The sequence below is a fragment of the Oncorhynchus mykiss genome, unplaced genomic scaffold (genome assembly GCF_013265735.2).
Source record: "Oncorhynchus mykiss isolate Arlee unplaced genomic scaffold, USDA_OmykA_1.1 un_scaffold_85, whole genome shotgun sequence".
Taxonomy (NCBI): domain Eukaryota; kingdom Metazoa; phylum Chordata; class Actinopteri; order Salmoniformes; family Salmonidae; genus Oncorhynchus; species Oncorhynchus mykiss.
The window spans coordinates 1,127,885-1,147,236 of record NW_023493658.1 but is presented as its reverse complement, the minus strand read 5'-3'; the positions used below and the strand labels follow the sequence as shown (position 1 = coordinate 1,147,236).

At 40.2% G+C, this 19,352-nt stretch overlaps 54 non-coding genes across 54 annotated transcripts; all 54 read right to left on the bottom strand.

Moving 5' to 3' along the window:
• Window positions 1-3: 3 nt before the first annotated feature.
• On the bottom strand, window positions 4-75 carry trnaq-uug. The gene has a single exon. It is a non-coding gene; the product is annotated as a tRNA-Gln (tRNA).
• A 453-nt stretch (window positions 76-528) lies between these two features.
• Window positions 529-600, bottom strand: trnaq-cug. Its single transcript has one exon. It is a non-coding gene; the product is annotated as a tRNA-Gln (tRNA).
• A 115-nt stretch (window positions 601-715) lies between these two features.
• Window positions 716-787, bottom strand: trnaq-uug. The gene has a single exon. It is a non-coding gene; the product is annotated as a tRNA-Gln (tRNA).
• Window positions 788-1,241: 454 nt separating this feature from the next.
• trnaq-cug lies at window positions 1,242-1,313 on the bottom strand. The gene has a single exon. It is a non-coding gene; the product is annotated as a tRNA-Gln (tRNA).
• A 117-nt stretch (window positions 1,314-1,430) lies between these two features.
• Window positions 1,431-1,502, bottom strand: trnaq-uug. Its single transcript has one exon. It is a non-coding gene; the product is annotated as a tRNA-Gln (tRNA).
• Window positions 1,503-1,954: 452 nt separating this feature from the next.
• trnaq-cug lies at window positions 1,955-2,026 on the bottom strand. The gene has a single exon. It is a non-coding gene; the product is annotated as a tRNA-Gln (tRNA).
• Window positions 2,027-2,141: 115 nt separating this feature from the next.
• On the bottom strand, window positions 2,142-2,213 carry trnaq-uug. The gene has a single exon. It is a non-coding gene; the product is annotated as a tRNA-Gln (tRNA).
• A 448-nt stretch (window positions 2,214-2,661) lies between these two features.
• trnaq-uug lies at window positions 2,662-2,733 on the bottom strand. The gene has a single exon. It is a non-coding gene; the product is annotated as a tRNA-Gln (tRNA).
• A 453-nt stretch (window positions 2,734-3,186) lies between these two features.
• trnaq-cug lies at window positions 3,187-3,258 on the bottom strand. The gene has a single exon. It is a non-coding gene; the product is annotated as a tRNA-Gln (tRNA).
• Window positions 3,259-3,373: 115 nt separating this feature from the next.
• On the bottom strand, window positions 3,374-3,445 carry trnaq-uug. The gene has a single exon. It is a non-coding gene; the product is annotated as a tRNA-Gln (tRNA).
• Window positions 3,446-3,898: 453 nt separating this feature from the next.
• On the bottom strand, window positions 3,899-3,970 carry trnaq-cug. The gene has a single exon. It is a non-coding gene; the product is annotated as a tRNA-Gln (tRNA).
• A 115-nt stretch (window positions 3,971-4,085) lies between these two features.
• trnaq-uug lies at window positions 4,086-4,157 on the bottom strand. Its single transcript has one exon. It is a non-coding gene; the product is annotated as a tRNA-Gln (tRNA).
• Window positions 4,158-4,611: 454 nt separating this feature from the next.
• On the bottom strand, window positions 4,612-4,683 carry trnaq-cug. The gene has a single exon. It is a non-coding gene; the product is annotated as a tRNA-Gln (tRNA).
• Window positions 4,684-4,798: 115 nt separating this feature from the next.
• On the bottom strand, window positions 4,799-4,870 carry trnaq-uug. The gene has a single exon. It is a non-coding gene; the product is annotated as a tRNA-Gln (tRNA).
• A 466-nt stretch (window positions 4,871-5,336) lies between these two features.
• On the bottom strand, window positions 5,337-5,408 carry trnaq-cug. The gene has a single exon. It is a non-coding gene; the product is annotated as a tRNA-Gln (tRNA).
• Window positions 5,409-5,523: 115 nt separating this feature from the next.
• On the bottom strand, window positions 5,524-5,595 carry trnaq-uug. The gene has a single exon. It is a non-coding gene; the product is annotated as a tRNA-Gln (tRNA).
• Window positions 5,596-6,049: 454 nt separating this feature from the next.
• On the bottom strand, window positions 6,050-6,121 carry trnaq-cug. The gene has a single exon. It is a non-coding gene; the product is annotated as a tRNA-Gln (tRNA).
• A 115-nt stretch (window positions 6,122-6,236) lies between these two features.
• On the bottom strand, window positions 6,237-6,308 carry trnaq-uug. Its single transcript has one exon. It is a non-coding gene; the product is annotated as a tRNA-Gln (tRNA).
• A 467-nt stretch (window positions 6,309-6,775) lies between these two features.
• trnaq-cug lies at window positions 6,776-6,847 on the bottom strand. The gene has a single exon. It is a non-coding gene; the product is annotated as a tRNA-Gln (tRNA).
• Window positions 6,848-6,962: 115 nt separating this feature from the next.
• trnaq-uug lies at window positions 6,963-7,034 on the bottom strand. Its single transcript has one exon. It is a non-coding gene; the product is annotated as a tRNA-Gln (tRNA).
• A 467-nt stretch (window positions 7,035-7,501) lies between these two features.
• On the bottom strand, window positions 7,502-7,573 carry trnaq-cug. The gene has a single exon. It is a non-coding gene; the product is annotated as a tRNA-Gln (tRNA).
• A 115-nt stretch (window positions 7,574-7,688) lies between these two features.
• Window positions 7,689-7,760, bottom strand: trnaq-uug. The gene has a single exon. It is a non-coding gene; the product is annotated as a tRNA-Gln (tRNA).
• Window positions 7,761-8,227: 467 nt separating this feature from the next.
• Window positions 8,228-8,299, bottom strand: trnaq-cug. The gene has a single exon. It is a non-coding gene; the product is annotated as a tRNA-Gln (tRNA).
• Window positions 8,300-8,414: 115 nt separating this feature from the next.
• Window positions 8,415-8,486, bottom strand: trnaq-uug. Its single transcript has one exon. It is a non-coding gene; the product is annotated as a tRNA-Gln (tRNA).
• Window positions 8,487-8,953: 467 nt separating this feature from the next.
• trnaq-cug lies at window positions 8,954-9,025 on the bottom strand. The gene has a single exon. It is a non-coding gene; the product is annotated as a tRNA-Gln (tRNA).
• Window positions 9,026-9,140: 115 nt separating this feature from the next.
• trnaq-uug lies at window positions 9,141-9,212 on the bottom strand. The gene has a single exon. It is a non-coding gene; the product is annotated as a tRNA-Gln (tRNA).
• A 454-nt stretch (window positions 9,213-9,666) lies between these two features.
• Window positions 9,667-9,738, bottom strand: trnaq-cug. Its single transcript has one exon. It is a non-coding gene; the product is annotated as a tRNA-Gln (tRNA).
• A 115-nt stretch (window positions 9,739-9,853) lies between these two features.
• Window positions 9,854-9,929, bottom strand: trnaq-uug. Its single transcript has one exon. It is a non-coding gene; the product is annotated as a tRNA-Gln (tRNA).
• Window positions 9,930-10,393: 464 nt separating this feature from the next.
• On the bottom strand, window positions 10,394-10,465 carry trnaq-cug. The gene has a single exon. It is a non-coding gene; the product is annotated as a tRNA-Gln (tRNA).
• Window positions 10,466-10,580: 115 nt separating this feature from the next.
• Window positions 10,581-10,652, bottom strand: trnaq-uug. Its single transcript has one exon. It is a non-coding gene; the product is annotated as a tRNA-Gln (tRNA).
• Window positions 10,653-11,119: 467 nt separating this feature from the next.
• Window positions 11,120-11,191, bottom strand: trnaq-cug. The gene has a single exon. It is a non-coding gene; the product is annotated as a tRNA-Gln (tRNA).
• Window positions 11,192-11,306: 115 nt separating this feature from the next.
• On the bottom strand, window positions 11,307-11,378 carry trnaq-uug. Its single transcript has one exon. It is a non-coding gene; the product is annotated as a tRNA-Gln (tRNA).
• A 467-nt stretch (window positions 11,379-11,845) lies between these two features.
• On the bottom strand, window positions 11,846-11,917 carry trnaq-cug. The gene has a single exon. It is a non-coding gene; the product is annotated as a tRNA-Gln (tRNA).
• A 115-nt stretch (window positions 11,918-12,032) lies between these two features.
• On the bottom strand, window positions 12,033-12,104 carry trnaq-uug. The gene has a single exon. It is a non-coding gene; the product is annotated as a tRNA-Gln (tRNA).
• A 293-nt stretch (window positions 12,105-12,397) lies between these two features.
• trnaq-cug lies at window positions 12,398-12,469 on the bottom strand. Its single transcript has one exon. It is a non-coding gene; the product is annotated as a tRNA-Gln (tRNA).
• Window positions 12,470-12,584: 115 nt separating this feature from the next.
• On the bottom strand, window positions 12,585-12,655 carry trnaq-uug. Its single transcript has one exon. It is a non-coding gene; the product is annotated as a tRNA-Gln (tRNA).
• A 467-nt stretch (window positions 12,656-13,122) lies between these two features.
• Window positions 13,123-13,194, bottom strand: trnaq-cug. The gene has a single exon. It is a non-coding gene; the product is annotated as a tRNA-Gln (tRNA).
• Window positions 13,195-13,309: 115 nt separating this feature from the next.
• trnaq-uug lies at window positions 13,310-13,381 on the bottom strand. Its single transcript has one exon. It is a non-coding gene; the product is annotated as a tRNA-Gln (tRNA).
• Window positions 13,382-13,847: 466 nt separating this feature from the next.
• trnaq-cug lies at window positions 13,848-13,919 on the bottom strand. Its single transcript has one exon. It is a non-coding gene; the product is annotated as a tRNA-Gln (tRNA).
• Window positions 13,920-14,034: 115 nt separating this feature from the next.
• Window positions 14,035-14,106, bottom strand: trnaq-uug. The gene has a single exon. It is a non-coding gene; the product is annotated as a tRNA-Gln (tRNA).
• A 466-nt stretch (window positions 14,107-14,572) lies between these two features.
• Window positions 14,573-14,644, bottom strand: trnaq-cug. The gene has a single exon. It is a non-coding gene; the product is annotated as a tRNA-Gln (tRNA).
• A 115-nt stretch (window positions 14,645-14,759) lies between these two features.
• Window positions 14,760-14,830, bottom strand: trnaq-uug. Its single transcript has one exon. It is a non-coding gene; the product is annotated as a tRNA-Gln (tRNA).
• A 467-nt stretch (window positions 14,831-15,297) lies between these two features.
• On the bottom strand, window positions 15,298-15,369 carry trnaq-cug. The gene has a single exon. It is a non-coding gene; the product is annotated as a tRNA-Gln (tRNA).
• Window positions 15,370-15,484: 115 nt separating this feature from the next.
• Window positions 15,485-15,556, bottom strand: trnaq-uug. The gene has a single exon. It is a non-coding gene; the product is annotated as a tRNA-Gln (tRNA).
• A 466-nt stretch (window positions 15,557-16,022) lies between these two features.
• On the bottom strand, window positions 16,023-16,094 carry trnaq-cug. Its single transcript has one exon. It is a non-coding gene; the product is annotated as a tRNA-Gln (tRNA).
• A 115-nt stretch (window positions 16,095-16,209) lies between these two features.
• trnaq-uug lies at window positions 16,210-16,281 on the bottom strand. The gene has a single exon. It is a non-coding gene; the product is annotated as a tRNA-Gln (tRNA).
• A 467-nt stretch (window positions 16,282-16,748) lies between these two features.
• trnaq-cug lies at window positions 16,749-16,820 on the bottom strand. The gene has a single exon. It is a non-coding gene; the product is annotated as a tRNA-Gln (tRNA).
• A 115-nt stretch (window positions 16,821-16,935) lies between these two features.
• On the bottom strand, window positions 16,936-17,007 carry trnaq-uug. The gene has a single exon. It is a non-coding gene; the product is annotated as a tRNA-Gln (tRNA).
• Window positions 17,008-17,474: 467 nt separating this feature from the next.
• Window positions 17,475-17,546, bottom strand: trnaq-cug. The gene has a single exon. It is a non-coding gene; the product is annotated as a tRNA-Gln (tRNA).
• Window positions 17,547-17,661: 115 nt separating this feature from the next.
• Window positions 17,662-17,733, bottom strand: trnaq-uug. Its single transcript has one exon. It is a non-coding gene; the product is annotated as a tRNA-Gln (tRNA).
• Window positions 17,734-18,200: 467 nt separating this feature from the next.
• trnaq-cug lies at window positions 18,201-18,272 on the bottom strand. Its single transcript has one exon. It is a non-coding gene; the product is annotated as a tRNA-Gln (tRNA).
• Window positions 18,273-18,387: 115 nt separating this feature from the next.
• Window positions 18,388-18,459, bottom strand: trnaq-uug. Its single transcript has one exon. It is a non-coding gene; the product is annotated as a tRNA-Gln (tRNA).
• Window positions 18,460-18,925: 466 nt separating this feature from the next.
• Window positions 18,926-18,997, bottom strand: trnaq-cug. Its single transcript has one exon. It is a non-coding gene; the product is annotated as a tRNA-Gln (tRNA).
• Window positions 18,998-19,112: 115 nt separating this feature from the next.
• On the bottom strand, window positions 19,113-19,184 carry trnaq-uug. The gene has a single exon. It is a non-coding gene; the product is annotated as a tRNA-Gln (tRNA).
• Between the last annotated feature and the right edge of the window lie 168 nt (window positions 19,185-19,352).

Sequence of the window (19,352 nt, the reverse complement as noted above, 5' to 3'; positions counted from 1 at the left end):
GGAAGGTTCTACCGAGATTTGAACTCGGATCACTGGATTCAAAGTCCAGAGTGCTAACCATTACACCATAGAACCATATTCTAAATCCACATGGAAATTGAAAAAAAAAAATCTGTGTTTAATTAGCAACAGTGGACTGTCGTTCCTTCACGTGTTGCAAATACTTTCAACTGACAACAATATTTGGACAGCTATATTCTAGTTCCACGAGGCAAATTAATTGACATGGTAGGATCGTCCAAGATTTAAACTCGGATTGTAGGATTCAGAGTCCTGAGTGATATCCTTTACAGCATAGAACCCTGTACTCAATACTCTGTGACGGGTTCAGATTTTACTGTCCTTGGTTCACCGGAAAAACAGATCAAATATTGTCTGGCCAGAAACGGTATCAACTACCAGGCACTCATAGTATGCATTTACCGTAGGCTAGCCATTCGTGCGTAACAAGAGTGCTTATCGACTCCCACCCACTTGTTTCTTTCACGCACAACTATTTTAAAGTTGACAAGGGTCACTGCAAAATCAAGGTCCTACCGAGATTTGAACTCGGATCGCAGGATTCAGAGTCCTGAGTGCTAACCATTACACCATAGAACCCTATACAGAGTAATTATTGTAGACTTCCGATTTTCCTGTCATTTGTACACCGGATAAACAGCAGATTATGAGATTATTGTTTGGCCATGTGAATAATTCAGCACAAAAAATAGGAAGGTTCTACCGAGATTTGAACTCGGATCACTGGATTCAAAGTCCAGAGTGCTAACCATTACACCATAGAACCATATTCTAAATCCACATGGAAATTGAAAAAAAAAAAATCTGTGTTTAATTAGCAACAGTGGACTGTCGTTCCTTCACGTGTTGCAAATACTTTCAACTGACAACAATATTTGGACAGCTATATTCTAGTTCCACGAGGCAAATTAATTGACATGGTAGGATCGTCCAAGATTTAAACTCGGATTGTAGGATTCAGAGTCCTGAGTGATATCCTTTACAGCATAGAACCCTGTACTCAATACTCTGTGACGGGTTCAGATTTTACTGTCCTTGGTTCACCGGAAAAACAGATCAAATATTGTCTGGCCAGAAACGGTATCAACTACCAGGAACTCATAGTATGCATTTACCGTAGGCTAGCCATTCGTGCGTAACAAGAGTGCTTATCGACTCCCACCCACTTGTTTCTTTCACGCACAACTATTTTAAAGTTGACAAGGGTCACTGCAAAATCAAGGTCCTACCGAGATTTGAACTCGGATCGCAGGATTCAGAGTCCTGAGTGCTAACCATTACACCATAGAACCCTATACAGAGTAATTATTGTAGACTTCCGATTTTGATGTCATTTGTACACACCGGATAAACAGCAGATTATGAGATTATTGGTTGGCCATGTGAATAATTCAGCACAAAAAATAGGAAGGTTCTACCGAGATTTGAACTCGGATCACTGGATTCAAAGTCCAGAGTGCTAACCATTACACCATAGAACCATATTCTAAATCCACATGAAATTGAAAAAAAAAAATCTGTGTTTAATTAGCAACAGTGGACTGTCGTTCCTTCACGTGTTGCAAATACTTTCAACTGACAACAATATTTGGACAGCTATATTCTAGTTCCACGAGGCAAATTAATTGACATGGTAGGATCGTCCAAGATTTAAACTCGGATTGTAGGATTCAGAGTCCTGAGTGATATCCTTTACAGCATAGAACCCTGTACTCAATACTCTGTGACGGGTTCAGATTTTACTGTCCTTGGTTCACCGGAAAAACAGATCAAATATTGTCTGGCCAGAAACGGTATCAACTACCAGGCACTCATAGTATGCATTTACCGTAGGCTAGCCATTCGTGCGTAACAAGAGTGCTTATCGACTCCCACCCACTTGTTTCTTTCACGCACAACTATTTTAAAGTTGACAAGGGTCACTGCAAAATCAAGGTCCTACCGAGATTTGAACTCGGATCGCAGGATTCAGAGTCCTGAGTGCTAACCATTACACCATAGAACCCTATACAGAGTAATTATTGTAGACTTCCGATTTTCCTGTCATTTGTACACCGGATAAACAGCAGATTATGAGATTATTGTTTGGCCATGTGAATAATTCAGCACAAAAAATAGGAAGGTTCTACCGAGATTTGAACTCGGATCACTGGATTCAAAGTCCAGAGTGCTAACCATTACACCATAGAACCATATTCTAAATCCACATGGAAATTGAAAAAAAAAAAATCTGTGTTTAATTAGCAACAGTGGACTGTCGTTCCTTCACGTGTTGCAAATACTTTCAACTGACAACAATATTTGGACAGCTATATTCTAGTTCCACGAGGCAAATTAATTGACATGGTAGGATCGTCCAAGATTTAAACTCGGATTGTAGGATTCAGAGTCCTGAGTGATATCCTTTACAGCATAGAACCCTGTACTCAATACTCTGTGACGGGTTCAGATTTTACTGTCCTTGGTTCACCGGAAAAACAGATCAAATATTGAGTGCTGAGTGCTAACCATTACACCATAGAACCCTATACAGAGTAATTATTGTAGACTTCCGATTTTCCTGTCATTTGTACACCGGATAAACAGCAGATTATGAGATTATTGTTTGGCCATGTGAATAATTCAGCACAAAAAATAGGAAGGTTCTACCGAGATTTGAACTCGGATCACTGGATTCAAAGTCCAGAGTGCTAACCATTACACCATAGAACCATATTCTAAATCCGCATGGAAATTGAAAAAAAAAAATCTGTGTTTAATTAGCAACAGTGGACTGTCGTTCCTTCACGTGTTGCAAATACTTTCAACTGACAACAATATTTGGACAGCTATATTCTAGTTCCACGAGGCAAATTAATTGACATGGTAGGATCGTCCAAGATTTAAACTCGGATTGTAGGATTCAGAGTCCTGAGTGATATCCTTTACAGCATAGAACCCTGTACTCAATACTCTGTGACGGGTTCAGATTTTACTGTCCTTGGTTCACCGGAAAAACAGATCAAATATTGTCTGGCCAGAAACGGTATCAACTACCAGGCACTCATAGTATGCATTTACCGTAGGCTAGCCATTCGTGCGTAACAAGAGTGCTTATCGACTCCCACCCACTTGTTTCTTTCACGCACAACTATTTTAATGTTGACAAGGGTCACTGCAAAATCAAGGTCCTACCGAGATTTGAACTCGGATCGCAGGATTCAGAGTCCTGAGTGCTAACCATTACACCATAGAACCCTATACAGAGTAATTATTGTAGACTTCCGATTTTCCTGTCATTTGTACACCGGATAAACAGCAGATTATGAGATTATTGTTTGGCCATGTGAATAATTCAGCACAAAAAATAGGAAGGTTCTACCGAGATTTGAACTCGGATCACTGGATTCAAAGTCCAGAGTGCTAACCATTACACCATAGAACCATATTCTAAATCCGCATGGAAATTGAAAAAAAAAAATCTGTGTTTAATTAGCAACAGTGGACTGTCGTTCCTTCACGTGTTGCAAATACTTTCAACTGACAACAATATTTGGACAGCTATATTCTAGTTCCACGAGGCAAATTAATTGACATGGTAGGATCGTCCAAGATTTAAACTCGGATTGTAGGATTCAGAGTCCTGAGTGATATCCTTTACAGCATAGAACCCTGTACTCAATACTCTGTGACGGGTTCAGATTTTACTGTCCTTGGTTCACCGGAAAAACAGATCAAATATTGTCTGGCCAGAAACGGTATCAACTACCAGGAACTCATAGTATGCATTTACCGTAGGCTAGCCATTCGTGCGTAACAAGAGTGCTTATCGACTCCCACCCACTTGTTTCTTTCACGCACAACTATTTTAAAGTTGACAAGGGTCACTGCAAAATCAAGGTCCTACCGAGATTTGAACTCGGATCGCAGGATTCAGAGTCCTGAGTGCTAACCATTACACCATAGAACCCTATACAGAGTAATTATTGTAGACTTCCGATTTTCCTGTCATTTGTACACCGGATAAACAGCAGATTATGAGATTATTGTTTGGCCATGTGAATAATTCAGCACAAAAAATAGGAAGGTTCTACCGAGATTTGAACTCGGATCACTGGATTCAAAGTCCAGAGTGCTAACCATTACACCATAGAACCATATTCTAAATCCGCATGGAAATTGAAAAAAAAAAAATCTGTGTTTAATTAGCAACAGTGGACTGTCGTTCCTTCACGTGTTGCAAATACTTTCAACTGACAACAATATTTGGACAGCTATATTCTAGTTCCACGAGGCAAATTAATTGACATGGTAGGATCGTCCAAGATTTAAACTCGGATTGTAGGATTCAGAGTCCTGAGTGATATCCTTTACAGCATAGAACCCTGTACTCAATACTCTGTGACGGGTTCAGATTTTACTGTCCTTGGTTCACCGGAAAAACAGATCAAATATTGTCTGGCCAGAAACGGTATCAACTACCAGGCACTCATAGTATGCATTTACCGTAGGCTAGCCATTCGTGCGTAACAAGAGTGCTTATCGACTCCCACCCACTTGTTTCTTTCACGCACAACTATTTTAAAGTTGACAAGGGTCACTGCAAAATCAAGGTCCTACCGAGATTTGAACTCGGATCGCAGGATTCAGAGTCCTGAGTGCTAACCATTACACCATAGAACCCTATACAGAGTAATTATTGTAGACTTCCGATTTTCCTGTCATTTGTACACCGGATAAACAGCAGATTATGAGATTATTGTTTGGCCATGTGAATAATTCAGCACAAAAAATAGGAAGGTTCTACCGAGATTTGAACTCGGATCACTGGATTCAAAGTCCAGAGTGCTAACCATTACACCATAGAACCATATTCTAAATCCGCATGGAAATTGAAAAAAAAAAATCTGTGTTTAATTAGCAACAGTGGACTGTCGTTCCTTCACGTGTTGCAAATACTTTCAACTGACAACAATATTTGGACAGCTATATTCTAGTTCCACGAGGCAAATTAATTGACATGGTAGGATCGTCCAAGATTTAAACTCGGATTGTAGGATTCAGAGTCCTGAGTGATATCCTTTACAGCATAGAACCCTGTACTCAATACTCTGTGACGGGTTCAGATTTTACTGTCCTTGGTTCACCGGAAAAACAGATCAAATATTGTCTGGCCAGAAACGGTATCAACTACCAGGCACTCATAGTATGCATTTACCGTAGGCTAGCCATTCGTGCGTAACAAGAGTGCTTATCGACTCCCACCCACTTGTTTCTTTCACGCACAACTATTTTAAAGTTGACAAGGGAGGAGTGTGTCACTGCAAAATGAAGGTAGGTCCTACCGAGATTTGAACTCGGATCGCAGGATTCAGAGTCCTGAGTGCTAACCATTACACCATAGAACCCTATACAGAGTAACTATTGTAGACTTCCGATTTTCCTGTCATTTGTACACCGGATAAACAGCAGATTATGAGATTATTGTTTGGCCATGTGAATAATTCAGCACAAAAAATAGGAAGGTTCTACCGAGATTTGAACTCGGATCACTGGATTCAAAGTCCAGAGTGCTAACCATTACACCATAGAACCATATTCTAAATCCACATGGAAATTGAAAAAAAAAAAATCTTTGTTTAATTAGCAACAGCGGACTGTCGTTCCTTCACGTGTTGCAAATACTTTCAACTGACAACAATATTTGGACAGCTATATTCTAGTTCCACGAGGCAAATTAATTGACATGGTAGCATCGTCCAAGATTTAAACTCGGATTGTAGGATTCAGAGTCCTGAGTGATATCCTTTACAGCATAGAACCCTGTACTCAATACTCTGTGACGGGTTCAGATTTTACTGTCCTTGGTTCACCGGAAAAACAGATCAAATATTGTCTGGCCAGAAACGGTATCAACTACCAGGAACTCATAGTATGCATTTACCGTAGGCTAGCCATTCGTGCGTAACAAGAGTGCTTATCGACTCCCACCCACTTGTTTCTTTCACGCACAACTATTTTAAAGTTGACAAGGGTCACTGCAAAATCAAGGTCCTACCGAGATTTGAACTCGGATCGCAGGATTCAGAGTCCTGAGTGCTAACCATTACACCATAGAACCCTATACAGAGTAATTATTGTAGACTTCCGATTTTCCTGTCATTTGTACACCGGATAAACAGCAGATTATGAGATTATTGTTTGGCCATGTGAATAATTCAGCACAAAAAATAGGAAGGTTCTACCGAGATTTGAACTCGGATCACTGGATTCAAAGTCCAGAGTGCTAACCATTACACCATAGAACCATATTCTAAATCCACATGGAAATTGAAAAAAAAAAAATCTGTGTTTAATTAGCAACAGTGGACTGTCGTTCCTTCACGTGTTGCAAATACTTTCAACTGACAACAATATTTGGACAGCTATATTCTAGTTCCACGAGGCAAATTAATTGACATGGTAGGATCGTCCAAGATTTAAACTCGGATTGTAGGATTCAGAGTCCTGAGTGATATCCTTTACAGCATAGAACCCTGTACTCAATACTCTGTGACGGGTTCAGATTTTACTGTCCTTGGTTCACCGGAAAAACAGATCAAATATTGTCTGGCCAGAAACGGTATCAACTACCAGGAACTCATAGTATGCATTTACCGTAGGCTAGCCATTCGTGCGTAACAAGAGTGCTTATCGACTCCCACCCACTTGTTTCTTTCACGCACAACTATTTTAAAGTTGACAAGGGAGGAGTGTGTCACTGCAAAATCAAGGTAGGTCCTACCGAGATTTGAACTCAGATCGCAGGATTCAGAGTCCTGAGTGCTAACCATTACACCATAGAACCCTATACAGAGTAATTATTGTAGACTTCCGATTTTCCTGTCATTTGTACACCGGATAAACAGCAGATTATGAGATTATTGTTTGGCCATGTGAATAATTCAGCACAAAAAATAGGAAGGTTCTACCGAGATTTGAACTCGGATCACTGGATTCAAAGTCCAGAGTGCTAACCATTACACCATAGAACCATATTCTAAATCCGCATGGAAATTGAAAAAAAAAAAATCTGTGTTTAATTAGCAACAGTGGACTGTCGTTCCTTCACGTGTTGCAAATACTTTCAACTGACAACAATATTTGGACAGCTATATTCTAGTTCCACGAGGCAAATTAATTGACATGGTAGGATCGTCCAAGATTTAAACTCGGATTGTAGGATTCAGAGTCCTGAGTGATATCCTTTACAGCATAGAACCCTGTACTCAATACTCTGTGACGGGTTCAGATTTTACTGTCCTTGGTTCACCGGAAAAACAGATCAAATATTGTCTGGCCAGAAACGGTATCAACTACCAGGCACTCATAGTATGCATTTACCGTAGGCTAGCCATTCGTGCGTAACAAGAGTGCTTATCGACTCCCACCCACTTGTTTCTTTCACGCACAACTATTTTAAAGTTGACAAGGGAGGAGTGTGTCACTGCAAAATGAAGGTAGGTCCTACCGAGATTTGAACTCGGATCGCAGGATTCAGAGTCCTGAGTGCTAACCATTACACCATAGAACCCTATACAGAGTAACTATTGTAGACTTCCGATTTTCCTGTCATTTGTACACCGGATAAACAGCAGATTATGAGATTATTGTTTGGCCATGTGAATAATTCAGCACAAAAAATAGGAAGGTTCTACCGAGATTTGAACTCGGATCACTGGATTCAAAGTCCAGAGTGCTAACCATTACACCATAGAACCATATTCTAAATCCACATGGAAATTGAAAAAAAAAAAATCTTTGTTTAATTAGCAACAGCGGACTGTCGTTCCTTCACGTGTTGCAAATACTTTCAACTGACAACAATATTTGGACAGCTATATTCTAGTTCCACGAGGCAAATTAATTGACATGGTAGGATCGTCCAAGATTTAAACTCGGATTGTAGGATTCAGAGTCCTGAGTGATATCCTTTACAGCATAGAACCCTGTACTCAATACTCTGTGACGGGTTCAGATTTTACTGTCCTTGGTTCACCGGAAAAACAGATCAAATATTGTCTGGCCAGAAACGGTATCAACTACCAGGAACTCATAGTATGCATTTACCGTAGGCTAGCCATTCGTGCGTAACAAGAGTGCTTATCGACTCCCACCCACTTGTTTCTTTCACGCACAACTATTTTAAAGTTGACAAGGGAGGAGTGTGTCACTGCAAAATCAAGGTAGGTCCTACCGAGATTTGAACTCAGATCGCAGGATTCAGAGTCCTGAGTGCTAACCATTACACCATAGAACCCTATACAGAGTAATTATTGTAGACTTCCGATTTTCCTGTCATTTGTACACCGGATAAACAGCAGATTATGAGATTATTGTTTGGCCATGTGAATAATTCAGCACAAAAAATAGGAAGGTTCTACCGAGATTTGAACTCGGATCACTGGATTCAAAGTCCAGAGTGCTAACCATTACACCATAGAACCATATTCTAAATCCGCATGGAAATTGAAAAAAAAAAAATCTGTGTTTAATTAGCAACAGTGGACTGTCGTTCCTTCACGTGTTGCAAATACTTTCAACTGACAACAATATTTGGACAGCTATATTCTAGTTCCACGAGGCAAATTAATTGACATGGTAGGATCGTCCAAGATTTAAACTCGGATTGTAGGATTCAGAGTCCTGAGTGATATCCTTTACAGCATAGAACCCTGTACTCAATACTCTGTGACGGGTTCAGATTTTACTGTCCTTGGTTCACCGGAAAAACAGATCAAATATTGTCTGGCCAGAAACGGTATCAACTACCAGGCACTCATAGTATGCATTTACCGTAGGCTAGCCATTCGTGCGTAACAAGAGTGCTTATCGACTCCCACCCACTTGTTTCTTTCACGCACAACTATTTTAAAGTTGACAAGGGAGGAGTGTGTCACTGCAAAATGAAGGTAGGTCCTACCGAGATTTGAACTCGGATCGCAGGATTCAGAGTCCTGAGTGCTAACCATTACACCATAGAACCCTATACAGAGTAACTATTGTAGACTTCCGATTTTCCTGTCATTTGTACACCGGATAAACAGCAGATTATGAGATTATTGTTTGGCCATGTGAATAATTCAGCACAAAAAATAGGAAGGTTCTACCGAGATTTGAACTCGGATCACTGGATTCAAAGTCCAGAGTGCTAACCATTACACCATAGAACCATATTCTAAATCCACATGGAAATTGAAAAAAAAAAAATCTTTGTTTAATTAGCAACAGCGGACTGTCGTTCCTTCACGTGTTGCAAATACTTTCAACTGACAACAATATTTGGACAGCTATATTCTAGTTCCACGAGGCAAATTAATTGACATGGTAGGATCGTCCAAGATTTAAACTCGGATTGTAGGATTCAGAGTCCTGAGTGATATCCTTTACAGCATAGAACCCTGTACTCAATACTCTGTGACGGGTTCAGATTTTACTGTCCTTGGTTCACCGGAAAAACAGATCAAATATTGTCTGGCCAGAAACGGTATCAACTACCAGGAACTCATAGTATGCATTTACCGTAGGCTAGCCATTCGTGCGTAACAAGAGTGCTTATCGACTCCCACCCACTTGTTTCTTTCACGCACAACTATTTTAAAGTTGACAAGGGTCACTGCAAAATCAAGGTCCTACCGAGATTTGAACTCGGATCGCAGGATTCAGAGTCCTGAGTGCTAACCATTACACCATAGAACCCTATACAGAGTAATTATTGTAGACTTCCGATTTTCCTGTCATTTGTACACCGGATAAACAGCAGATTATGAGATTATTGTTTGGCCATGTGAATAATTCAGCACAAAAAATAGGAAGGTTCTACCAAGATTTGAACTCGGATCACTGGATTCAAAGTCCAGAGTGCTAACTAACCATTACACCATAGAACCATATTCTAAATCAACATGGAAATTGAAAAAAAAAATAATTCTGCGTTTAATTAGCAACAGTGGACTGTCGTTCCTTCACGTGTTGCAAATACTTTCAACTGACAACAATATTTGGACAGCTATATTCTAGTTCCACGAGGCAAATTAATTGACATGGTAGGATCGTCCAAGATTTAAACTCGGATTGTAGGATTCAGAGTCCTGAGTGATAACCTTTACAGCATAGAACCCTGTACTCAATACTCTGTGACGGGTTCAGATTTTACTGTCCTTGGTTCACCGGAAAAACAGATCAAATATTGTCTGGCCAGAAACGGTATCAACTACCAGGCACTCATAGTATGCATTTACCGTAGGCTAGCCATTCGTGCGTAAAAAGAGTGCTTATCGACTCCCACCCACTTGTTTCTTTCACGCACAACTATTTTAAAGTTGACAAGGGTGTGTCACTGCAAAATCAAGGTAGGTCCTACCGAGATTTGAACTCGGATCGCAGGATTCAGAGTCCTGAGTGCTAACCATTACACCATAGAACCCTATACAGAGTAATTATTGTAGACTTCCGATTTTCATGTCATTTGTACACCGGATAAACAGCAGATTATGAGATTATTGTTTGGCCATGTGAATAATTCAGCACAAAAAATAGGAAGGTTCTACCGAGATTTGAACTCGGATCACTGGATTCAAAGTCCAGAGTGCTAACCATTACACCATAGAACCATATTCTAAATCCACATGGAAATTGAAAAAAAAAAAATCTTTGTTTAATTAGCAACAGCGGACTGTCGTTCCTTCACGTGTTGCAAATACTTTCAACTGACAACAATATTTGGACAGCTATATTCTAGTTCCACGAGGCAAATTAATTGACATGGTAGGATCGTCCAAGATTTAAACTCGGATTGTAGGATTCAGAGTCCTGAGTGATATCCTTTACAGCATAGAACCCTGTACTCAATACTCTGTGACGGGTTCAGATTTTACTGTCCTTGGTTCACCGGAAAAACAGATCAAATATTGTCTGGCCAGAAACGGTATCAACTACCAGGAACTCATAGTATGCATTTACCGTAGGCTAGCCATTCGTGCGTAACAAGAGTGCTTATCGACTCCCACCCACTTGTTTCTTTCACGCACAACTATTTTAAAGTTGACAAGGGAGGAGTGTGTCACTGCAAAATGAAGGTAGGTCCTACCGAGATTTGAACTCGGATCGCAGGATTCAGAGTCCTGAGTGCTAACCATTACACCATAGAACCCTATACAGAGTAACTATTGTAGACTTCCGATTTTCCTGTCATTTGTACACCGGATAAACAGCAGATTATGAGATTATTGTTTGGCCATGTGAATAATTCAGCACAAAAAATAGGAAGGTTCTACCGAGATTTGAACTCGGATCACTGGATTCAAAGTCCAGAGTGCTAACCATTACACCATAGAACCATATTCTAAATCCGCATGGAAATTGAAAAAAAAAAATCTGTGTTTAATTAGCAACAGTGGACTGTCGTTCCTTCACGTGTTGCAAATACTTTCAACTGACAACAATATTTGGACAGCTATATTCTAGTTCCACGAGGCAAATTAATTGACATGGTAGGATCGTCCAAGATTTAAACTCGGATTGTAGGATTCAGAGTCCTGAGTGATATCCTTTACAGCATAGAACCCTGTACTCAATACTCTGTGACGGGTTCAGATTTTACTGTCCTTGGTTCACCGGAAAAAACAGATCAAATATTGTCTGGCCAGAAACGGTATCAACTACCAGGAACTCATAGTATGCATTTACCGTAGGCTAGCCATTCGTGCGTAACAAGAGTGCTTATCGACTCCCACCCACTTGTTTCTTTCACGCACAACTATTTTAAAGTTGACAAGGGAGGAGTGTGTCACTGCAAAATCAAGGTAGGTCCTACTGAGATTTGAACTCAGATCGCAGGATTCAGAGTCCTGAGTGCTAACCATTACACCATAGAACCCTATACAGAGTAATTATTGTAGACTTCCGATTTTCCTGTCATTTGTACACCGGATAAACAGCAGATTATGAGATTATTGTTTGGCCATGTGAATAATTCAGCACAAAAAATAGGAAGGTTCTACCGAGATTTGAACTCGGATCACTGGATTCAAAGTCCAGAGTGCTAACCATTACACCATAGAACCATATTCTAAATCCACATGGAAATTGAAAAAAAAAAAATCTGTGTTTAATTAGCAACAGTGGACTGTCGTTCCTTCACGTGTTGGGCGTGCTGTCCTTGGTTCACCGGAAAAACAGATCAAATATTGTCTGGCCAGAAACGGTATCAACTACCAGGAACTCATAGTATGCATTTACCGTAGGCTAGCCATTCGTGCGTAACAAGAGTGCTTATCGACTCCCACCCACTTGTTTCTTTCACGCACAACTATTTTAAAGTTGACAAGGGAGGAGTGTGTCACTGCAAAATCAAGGTAGGTCCTACCGAGATTTGAACTCAGATCGCAGGATTCAGAGTCCTGAGTGCTAACCATTACACCATAGAACCCTATACAGAGTAATTATTGTAGACTTCCGATTTTCCTGTCATTTGTACACCGGATAAACAGCAGATTATGAGATTATTGTTTGGCCATGTGAATAATTCAGCACAAAAAATAGGAAGGTTCTACCGAGATTTGAACTCGATCACTGGATTCAAAGTCCAGAGTGCTAACCATTACACCATAGAACCATATTCTAAATCCGCATGGAAATTGAAAAAAAAAAAATCTGTGTTTAATTAGCAACAGTGGACTGTCGTTCCTTCACGTGTTGCAAATACTTTCAACTGACAACAATATTTGGACAGCTATATTCTAGTTCCACGAGGCAAATTAATTGACATGGTAGGATCGTCCAAGATTTAAACTCGGATTGTAGGATTCAGAGTCCTGAGTGATATCCTTTACAGCATAGAACCCTGTACTCAATACTCTGTGACGGGTTCAGATTTTACTGTCCTTGGTTCACCGGAAAAACAGATCAAATATTGTCTGGCCAGAAACGGTATCAACTACCAGGCACTCATAGTATGCATTTACCGTAGGCTAGCCATTCGTGCGTAACAAGAGTGCTTATCGACTCCCACCCACTTGTTTCTTTCACGCACAACTATTTTAAAGTTGACAAGGGAGGAGTGTGTCACTGCAAAATGAAGGTAGGTCCTACCGAGATTTGAACTCGGATCGCAGGATTCAGAGTCCTGAGTGCTAACCATTACACCATAGAACCCTATACAGAGTAACTATTGTAGACTTCCGATTTTCCTGTCATTTGTACACCGGATAAACAGCAGATTATGAGATTATTGTTTGGCCATGTGAATAATTCAGCACAAAAAATAGGAAGGTTCTACCGAGATTTGAACTCGGATCACTGGATTCAAAGTCCAGAGTGCTAACCATTACACCATAGAACCATATTCTAAATCCACATGGAAATTGAAAAAAAAAAATCTGTGTTTAATTAGCAACAGTGGACTGTCGTTCCTTCACGTGTTGCAAATACTTTCAACTGACAACAATATTTGGACAGCTATATTCTAGTTCCACGAGGCAAATTAATTGACATGGTAGGATCGTCCAAGATTTAAACTCGGATTGTAGGATTCAGAGTCCTGAGTGATATCCTTTACAGCATAGAACCCTGTACTCAATACTCTGTGACGGGTTCAGATTTTACTGTCCTTGGTTCACCGGAAAAACAGATCAAATATTGTCTGGCCAGAAACGGTATCAACTACCAGGAACTCATAGTATGCATTTACCGTAGGCTAGCCATTCGTGCGTAACAAGAGTGCTTATCGACTCCCACCCACTTGTTTCTTTCACGCACAACTATTTTAAAGTTGACAAGGGAGGAGTGTGTCACTGCAAAATCAAGGTAGGTCCTACCGAGATTTGAACTCGGATCGCAGGATTCAGAGTCCTGAGTGCTAACCATTACACCATAGAACCCTATACAGAGTAACTATTGTAGACTTCCGATTTTCCTGTCATTTGTACACCGGATAAACAGCAGATTATGAGATTATTGTTTGGCCATGTGAATAATTCAGCACAAAAAATAGGAAGGTTCTACCGAGATTTGAACTCGGATCACTGGATTCAAAGTCCAGAGTGCTAACCATTACACCATAGAACCATATTCTAAATCCACATGGAAATTGAAAAAAAAAAATCTGTGTTTAATTAGCAACAGTGGACTGTCGTTCCTTCACGTGTTGCAAATACTTTCAACTGACAACAATATTTGGACAGCTATATTCTAGTTCCACGAGGCAAATTAATTGACATGGTAGGATCGTCCAAGATTTAAACACGGATTGTAGGATTCAGAGTCCTGAGTGATATCCTTTACAGCATAGAACCCTGTACTCAATACTCTGTGACGGGTTCAGATTTTACTGTCCTTGGTTCACCGGAAAAACAGATCAAATATTGTCTGGCCAGAAACGGTATCAACTACCAGGAACTCATAGTATGCATTTACCGTAGGCTAGCCATTCGTGCGTAACAAGAGTGCTTATCGACTCCCACCCACTTGTTTCTTTCACGCACAACTATTTTAAAGTTGACAAGGGAGGAGTGTGTCACTGCAAAATCAAGGTAGGTCCTACCGAGATTTGAACTCAGATCGCAGGATTCAGAGTCCTGAGTGCTAACCATTACACCATAGAACCCTATACAGAGTAATTATTGTAGACTTCCGATTTTCCTGTCATTTGTACACCGGATAAACAGCAGATTATGAGATTATTGTTTGGCCATGTGAATAATTCAGCACAAAAAATAGGAAGGTTCTACCGAGATTTGAACTCGATCACTGGATTCAAAGTCCAGAGTGCTAACCATTACACCATAGAACCATATTCTAAATCCGCATGGAAATTGAAAAAAAAAAAATCTGTGTTTAATTAGCAACAGTGGACTGTCGTTCCTTCACGTGTTGCAAATACTTTCAACTGACAACAATATTTGGACAGCTATATTCTAGTTCCACGAGGCAAATTAATTGACATGGTAGGATCGTCCAAGATTTAAACTCGGATTGTAGGATTCAGAGTCCTGAGTGATATCCTTTACAGCATAGAACCCTGTACTCAATACTCTGTGACGGGTTCAGATTTTACTGTCCTTGGTTCACCGGAAAAACAGATCAAATATTGTCTGGCCAGAAACGGTATCAACTACCAGGCACTCATAGTATGCATTTACCGTAGGCTAGCCATTCGTGCGTAACAAGAGTGCTTATCGACTCCCACCCACTTGTTTCTTTCACGCACAACTATTTTAAAGTTGACAAGGGAGGAGTGTGTCACTGCAAAATCAAGGTAGGTCCTACCGAGATTTGAACTCGGATCGCAGGATTCAGAGTCCTGAGTGCTAACCATTACACCATAGAACCCTATACAGAGTAACTATTGTAGACTTCCGATTTTCCTGTCATTTGTACACCGGATAAACAGCAGATTATGAGATTATTGTTTGGCCATGTGAATAATTCAGCACAAAAAATAGGAAGGTTCTACCGAGATTTGAACTCGGATCACTGGATTCAAAGTCCAGAGTGCTAACCATTACACCATAGAACCATATTCTAAATCCACATGGAAATTGAAAAAAAAAAATCTGTGTTTAATTAGCAACAGTGGACTGTCGTTCCTTCACGTGTTGCAAATACTTTCAACTGACAACAATATTTGGACAGCTATATTCTAGTTCCACGAGGCAAATTAATTGACATGGTAGGATCGTCCAAGATTTAAACTCGGATTGTAGGATTCAGAGTCCTGAGTGATATCCTTTACAGCATAGAACCCTGTACTCAATACTCTGTGACGGGTTCAGATTTTACTGTCCTTGGTTCACCGGAAAAACAGATCAAATATTGTCTGGCCAGAAACGGTATCAACTACCAGGAACTCATAGTATGCATTTACCGTAGGCTAGCCATTCGTGCGTAACAAGAGTGCTTATCGACTCCCACCCACTTGTTTCTTTCACGCACAACTATTTTAAAGTTGACAAGGGAGGAGTGTGTCACTGCAAAATCAAGGTAGGTCCTACCGAGATTTGAACTCGGATCGCAGGATTCAGAGTCCTGAGTGCTAACCATTACACCATAGAACCCTATACAGAGTAACTATTGTAGACTTCCGATTTTCCTGTCATTTGTACACCGGATAAACAGCAGATTATGAGATTATTGTTTGGCCATGTGAATAATTCAGCACAAAAAATAGGAAGGTTCTACCGAGATTTGAACTCGGATCACTGGATTCAAAGTCCAGAGTGCTAACCATTACACCATAGAACCATATTCTAAATCCACATGGAAATTGAAAAAAAAAAAATCTGTGTTTAATTAGCAACAGTGGACTGTCGTTCCTTCACGTGTTGCAAATACTTTCAACTGACAACAATATTTGGACAGCTATATTCTAGTTCCACGAGGCAAATTAATTGACATGGTAGGATCGTCCAAGATTTAAACTCGGATTGTAGGATTCAGAGTCCTGAGTGATATCCTTTACAGCATTGAACCCTGTACTCAATACTCTGTGACGGGTTCAGATTTTACTGTCCTTGGTTCACCGGAAAAACAGATCAAATATTGTCTGGCCAGAAACGGTATCAACTACCAGGCACTCATAGTATGCATTTACCGTAGGCTAGCCATTCGTGCGTAACAAGAGTGCTTATCGACTCCCACCCACTTGTTTCTTTCACGCACAACTATTTTAAAGTTGACAAGGGAGGAATGTGTCACTGCAAAATCAAGGTAGGTCCTACCGAGATTTGAACTCGGATCGCAGGATTCAGAGTCCTGAGTGCTAACCATTACACCATAGAACCCTATATAGAGTAATTATTGTAGACTTCCGATTTTCCTGTCATTTGTACACCGGATAAACAGCAGATTATGAGATTATTGTTTGGCCATGTGAATAATTCAGCACAAAAAATAGGAAGGTTCTACCGAGATTTGAACTCGGATCACTGGATTCAAAGTCCAGAGTGCTAACCATTACACCATAGAACCATATTCTAAATCCACATGGAAATTGAAAAAAAAAAAATCTGTGTTTAATTAGCAACAGTGGACTGTCGTTCCTTCACGTGTTGCAAATACTTTCAACTGACAACAATATTTGGACAGCTATATTCTAGTTCCACGAGGCAAATTAATTGACATGGTAGGATCGTCCAAGATTTAAACTCGGATTGTAGGATTCAGAGTCCTGAGTGATATCCTTTACAGCATAGAACCCTGTACTCAATACTCTGTGACGGGTTCAGATTTTACTGTCCTTGGTTCACCGGAAAAACAGATCAAATATTGTCTGGCCAGAAACGGTATCAACTACCAGGCACTCATAGTATGCATTTACCGTAGGCTAGCCATTCGTGCGTAACAAGAGTGCTTATCGACTCCCACCCACTTGTTTCTTTCACGCACAACTATTTTAAAGTTGACAAGGGAGGAATGTGTCACTGCAAAATCAAGGTAGGTCCTACCGAGATTTGAACTCGGATCGCAGGATTCAGAGTCCTGAGTGCTAACCATTACACCATAGAACCCTATATAGAGTAATTATTGTAGACTTCCGATTTTCCTGTCATTTGTACACCGGATAAACAGCAGATTATGAGATTATTGTTTGGCCATGTGAATAATTCAGCACAAAAAATAGGAAGGTTCTACCGAGATTTGAACTCGGATCACTGGATTCAAAGTCCAGAGTGCTAACCATTACACCATAGAACCATATTCTAAATCCACATGGAAATTGAAAAAAAAAAAATCTGTGTTTAATTAGCAACAGTGGACTGTCGTTCCTTCACGTGTTGCAAATACTTTCAACTGACAACAATATTTGGACAGCTATATTCTAGTTCCACGAGGCAAATTAATTGACATGGTAGGATCGTCCAAGATTTAAACTCGGATTGTAGGATTCAGAGTCCTGAGTGATATCCTTTACAGCATAGAACCCTGTACTCAATACTCTGTGACGGGTTCAGATTTTACTGTCCTTGGTTCACCGGAAAAACAGATCAAATATTGTCTGGCCAGAAACGGTATCAACTACCAGGAACTCATAGTATGCATTTACCGTAGGCTAGCCATTTGTGCGTAACAAGAGTGCTTATCGACTCCCACCCACTTGTTTCTTTCACGCACAACTATTTTAAAGTTGACAAGGGAGGAGTGTGTCACTGCAAAATCAAGGTAGGTCCTACCGAGATTTGAACTCAGATCGCAGGATTCAGAGTCCTGAGTGCTAACCATTACACCATAGAACCCTATACAGAGTAATTATTGTAGACTTCCGATTTTCCTGTCATTTGTACACCGGATAAACAGCAGATTATGAGATTATTGTTTGGCCATGTGAATAATTCAGCACAAAAAATAGGAAGGTTCTACCGAGATTTGAACTCGGATCACTGGATTCAAAGTCCAGAGTGCTAACCATTACACCATAGAACCATATTCTAAATCCACATGGAAATTGAAAAAAAAAAATCTTTGTTTAATTAGCAACAGCGGACTGTCGTTCCTTCACGTGTTGCAAATACTTTCAACTGACAACCATATTTGGACAGCTATATTCTAGTTCCACGAGGCAAATTAATTGACATGGTAGGATCGTCCAAGATTTAAACTCGGATTGTAGGATTCAGAGTCCTGAGTGATATCCTTTACAGCATAGAACCCTGTACTCAATACTCTGTGACGGGTTCAGATTTTACTGTCCTTGGTTCACCGGAAAAACAGATCAAATATTGTCTGGCCAGAAACGGTATCAACTACCAGGAACTCATAGTATGCATTTACCGTAGGCTAGCCATTTGTGCGTAACAAGAGTGCTTATCGACTCCCACCCACTTGTTTCTTTCACGCACAACTATTTTAAAGTTGACAAGGGAGGAGTGTGTCACTGCAAAATCAAGGTAGGTCCTACCGAGATTTGAACTCAGATCGCAGGATTCAGAGTCCTGAGTGCTAACCATTACACCATAGAACCCTATACAGAGTAATTATTGTAGACTTCCGATTTTCCTGTCATTTGTACACCGGATAAACAGCAGATTATGAGATTATTGTTTGGCCATGTGAATAATTCAGCACAAAAAATAGGAAGGTTCTACCGAGATTTGAACTCGGATCACTGGATTCAAAGTCCAGAGTGCTAACCATTACACCATAGAACCATATTCTAAATCCACATGGAAATTGAAAAAAAAAAAATCTTTGTTTAATTAGCAACAGCGGACTGTCGTTCCTTCACGTGTTGCAAATACTTTCAACTGACAACCATATTTGGACAGCTATATTCTAGTTCCACGAGGCAAATTAATTGACATGGTAGGATCGTCCAA